Raw genomic sequence first — 5,207 nt, forward strand, 5'->3', positions numbered from 1 at the left:
GTTGAATAGTAAGAACCTGATGTTGCTATTAATACTTTGCTGTTTCCTTAATTCATTACTCTGGAGGAATTATATGGGTAGTGCTAAAAGCAGAAATGAAACAGAACCAATTAGGGCATGCAACTTTAAGACTGATGTGTGTATTTAAATGTTTTGTTCTCATATGCATAGGTTATGTGTCATCGAAACAGCAACTACAGGAACAACTATATAATGAGCAGAAGCGTTTGGAAAAAGGTTGGTTTATTGATGAAATACAGAATATTGCTTCCATGTCCACCCAAAGTTTTGGATATATCACTCTTAATTTATTTTACTGTATACAAAACCAACATAAAGTATTAATGCAGTTAGTAGTTGCATAATGTGCACAATACACAATGCAACATATTCTTACCATCACTGTGAAAAAAGAGGGATATAAAATGGTATTTCCAGTGGCTTATTGAATACAAAAAAGCTTGGTATAACCTGTATTATACTAGCAATCTCATGTAAGACTTCAGTTAATGTGTTAAATATACTGAAACCATATATGCGATGGTATAGTGTGGGCATTATACTAGATATAAGCTATTTGAGGTAATGTGGTAAATAAACTGAAACCATATATGCAATAGTATAGTATGGATTATACTAAAGTATAAAATGAGTATAATACAGGATTTATATTAAGGCTTATTTGCATTCAATAAGCCACTGGAAATACCATATTATATCCCACTTCTTGCACAGTGCATGACAAAACGTATTTCTCATTAATATGTTATTTCAGAAAATTGACTTCTTTTTCACAACCACACTACATCAATTGGTTCATTAAGAAAGACCTTTTCAATCTTTGCAGCACTAAAGATACTGTACACCCTACAAGGACCTGTATGAAGGCTACACCCTTTAATACTGGGAGTAATATATTTCCAGTCTTTCTGAGTATCTGGAGGACCAGAACCAGATCTACAGTTTCCCATGGCTTTTATTATATTACTGTGTGCATAAGTTACTCACACTGGGATGCACAAGGAAGGAGGAACGTGGTGGTAGGGCAATGAGATGAAAAGGGTAGTATCAAAATGGACAAATGGTATTAATTGCAATATCTGCATAGGTTAAAGTACATGCTTACAGGAGTTCATCACACCCATTTTTTATGTTGTAAGGCTGCTTAAGTCAACAGCATTGTCTCTAATAACCCCAGTAAACTCCCAAATGACAAATAAGGGCAGTTAAATATCTTTATGAACTATCCTCCTGAAGGCAGACTAGATGACAACCAGCTTCTTTATGCTAGATGATTATCAGATCATGTAGTAATTTCACATGTGTGGGACACCAATTAGCTTACAATTTGGGTGATTTGTTCAGGTGATGGAATAAAAATAGGTCTTTAGACAATGATACATGTTATTAAGTTAAGGAGAGGACCAAGAACACTTGATTCAACTATCAGAGATCTCTTTTTGTACATTTTAGGTGGTAGGAATGAAATTACTTGTTGTTAATAGTGTTCAGGGGTGGATCCAATGGGGGTTCAAAGGCTTCCATGGAACCCCCTTTTGAAAGAGCCTCTCTTACTCGAGATGCTCTAATAGAGCAGTCAAGATTGAGATACTGCAATAGAGCAGTCACAGTATTCTTAAGAGGAGCAGTGTAGCAGGGTACGTGTGGAGTTATAAATAAGGAAACATAGTTGGTGAGGGTATCTATGGTGAGGGGCAGCTATTATCAGCAGGTGATGACTATTTTTTCGACTTACAGCTAGGCTGAAGTTGCAATTCCAGAGTGGAACCCCCTTTAAAAAGTCTGAATCCTCCCCTGGTGTTGCACCGATATGTTTATTTTTCTCATTTACCAATACCAATTATTTGCATATTCCTGTAACCGATATGCTGATATTTACCGATATTCTTCAATTCTTCAAACAGGGAAGGAGAAGCAAAATGCCACCTAAAGTTTATCTGTGTAAATTGCATTTACAATGATAATGTAATTAGTGTTGTTCCAGTATCAGCTAGTTATTACAGTTCTAGTTCCAGTAACGGAATTACAGTTCTAGTTCCAGTTCAGGAACCATGACATTTAGTTCAATTTCTAGAACAACACTTATTTTAACTAAAGTATTACAAAAAGCCTATAATGAATTATAAACACTCACTATTATGCTAGTATTGCCAGGTTTAATTGTTAGCTAGTATTAGTTATCAGAATTATGACACAAACAACTATAATACTAACACTATATAGGATGGACGTGGTATTCAAAGACCTGTAGCTACTTATCAAACACATAACAATGTGACTGAGACAGCATTGCATTTGACATTCTTTTCTAATGTTATAGTCAATCAGTTGTTTCAAGCAGTGTTTTAATACATTATATGCGTGGTTGTAATACAAACAGCTTTTATGAAGTTATATACTACATTGTGTGTTTTTAGTCAGCAGATTAAATTCTGGCCTAGTAAAGAGCATAAAATCTGATTGGCAAAACTGTATGGTTATGATCATTTCCAGTTCCAGTACTTGATAAAAATTTCTTTATAGTTCTAGTTCCAGTTCCAATCTTAAGGAAAGCAAAATTATTGTTCCAGTTCTAGTTCCAGAACTGAACTGGAATAAAAAGGGCTGGAACTGGAATCATTTTAGTTCAAGTACTGAGTGAGAACTGGAACAACACTAAATGTGACTGGATTTTGGAAAAACAATCCAAATCGCACATTAGAAGTTTCGAGATAAACGGTTTTAAAGAATTGAAGCCAGCATAACTCTTCAAGGATAGCAAGCACGCGTATGAAATTTACACAAAAGATGCATCAATCTGTTACCTTTCAAGCCACTTCCAGTACTTGTAGCTGCTTGTACATGCAGTTTCCCGCCAAATAAGATAGAAAATCTGAGCAGTTGGACGAGCGAAGTAGTATCATGAGTGCTCACAAAGGGGTGGAGGCTGGGGGGTGGCGGGAGGGCAAAAGATAGGCCTCAAAATGGAGGCAGACCACGATTGGAGTCTAGACACGAGATTACAGGGCTGTGCTGGCTCCTTAGTGGCTGATATGTAGCAAAATCTACAGAGAACACGTCTGGCCAACATTATAAGGCTGTCCACCAGTAAACCACTGATTCTTGCCAAGCCAGGTCCTTCACAAGGCCTGAAACCGCCATTTGGGCACTCCACACCACCCAGAAAAGACGTCTATTAAAACCAGCCTCGTGTAGTTTGAGTAGTGCTGAGGGTCAAAACTTGTAGTACGATAGTGTAGCTATCCACTGGTGGTGTTAGTTTGATTTTGCCTGATGTGTGATTTGGTTCGGTTCTGTAAAATCTGGTCACAAATGTAATCAGTATAATTAATTGTGTGGGTGGCCTTTTTTCTATGTATGCTACAGTTTTGCCACTAATCCCTTTTATGGAAAAGGAAGCCGAGTAATTATAAAACAGCTATAAGCCAGCTTATCAAACAGTGTTTATAGTGGGATTACAGACCCTTTGTGAAGAATGATCAACTAATTACATGGGCAGCCAGTAAATATACACAGAATGCATAGCCTTGCAACCATACTTGTGCAAACAAACAAGCCTAAACAGTTAAATGTTGTACCACTTACTGACGTTTTCTTTACTTTCACCTGTTCATTGCCATCATTAATGATTGATTGTTGGTTTCGGTAAATTGGCTAATTATTTATGTTTCGTAACCAATAATGATACTTTTAAAATTAGCTAGTATCGGCTGTTACCGACAATTCAACCGATTATCGGTGCAACACTAGTTGTTAACAAAGTGACTTGTCACTTAATCTCAATGCATTACTATAAAAGTTAGTTTGTATTGTATTAGACTACAACAAGTTTGATACTGAAATTTGATTGGCTGAAAACGTAGTCTCTAAATCTCGTAGAGCCACGGTCATGTCCAATAGAGACCACGCTCTGAGGCGATACGAAACACGATAATTACGCGCCTGTAACATTGGCAACGCATGGGCATTTAAATGGCTAGTAACAGCCGTACCGAATTAGAGGGAGGTGTAATGGGCTTGTTTGTACTAATCAACACTACATTACTTGCTTACAAGCAGCTGTCGAGCACAACAACAGCAACAATGAGTTGTAGTCCACTCGCTGAGTCCAGTACTTCGATACATAGCACGCGCCTGTAACATTGGCAACGCATGGGCGTTTAAACGGGTAGCAACAGCCACCCGCCATGTCGGGAGGTGTAGAGGGCTTGTTTCTAGTAATTAGCCATACATTTCCTATTTACAAGCAGCTGTCAACTCAAGGTACAATAACGAGTTGTAGTCTAAATAAGTTAGACGTCAAGAACCACTGGGTTCTACGGGATTTAGAAAACCCTCAGGCGCTACAGCCCAGGGCCTTCGAGTTTTCTAAATCCCGTAGAACCGTGGTTCTTGACGTCTAACTATTATTTAGATAGTAAATTGGTCTTATCTCTGAGATATCAAGCTAAAATTTTAACACAAAATAAATAAACACCCAATGTGCTACAAAGGATGCATTTCCAAAATTGGGTCATGTACATATTTTTTTATTTGTCCACTTAAATTTCCTGTGGAGTATGCTCCCAGACCCCCTAGTTGGTGACAATTACCACCAAATAGCACTTTGCCACATAGCAACTGCTTCGATAATCATGACAGTATTAAGCATAAAAATGTTCTCTTCAAACAAAAAATTAACAAATATAAACATACTCTTTTCTCTCTCCTGGTCTCAAGTTAGGGTTAGTTGTAAAAATAAAGTTATTTTAGCTACTGAGTTATTACCTGGGAAATAGCTATCATACCGTCTATTGAAGTGTTTCATTATCACCTTGTCATACAGAGAGGTGTTTATCACAAACAGCAAATAAGTATAGTGCTTAGGCAATTTCAAAGCTTGTTATTGAAGCCCTTTATGAAACTATTGTAGTACATAAAAGTACCTACAAGTCTTTCACTTTAATAGAAATTATATAGTTCTACTATCACAACAGTAAGTGAGTCCCGTTGTAGAATGCCTTAGTCGCTGACATTCATCCTCTCATCCTCAGTTTCACATCCACCTCATGTACAGTATATATATGTATATAAAGGTAGTCAACTCCTGCTGTGATATACATGTATGTAACTAGCAATAACCTACTGGTAATAAACAAGTATATGTATCACATTCCAATACAGGTATAAAGAGTCCAACACCTCCA

Source organism: Dysidea avara, chromosome 2, assembly GCF_963678975.1.
Source record: "Dysidea avara chromosome 2, odDysAvar1.4, whole genome shotgun sequence".
Classification (NCBI taxonomy): domain Eukaryota; kingdom Metazoa; phylum Porifera; class Demospongiae; order Dictyoceratida; family Dysideidae; genus Dysidea; species Dysidea avara.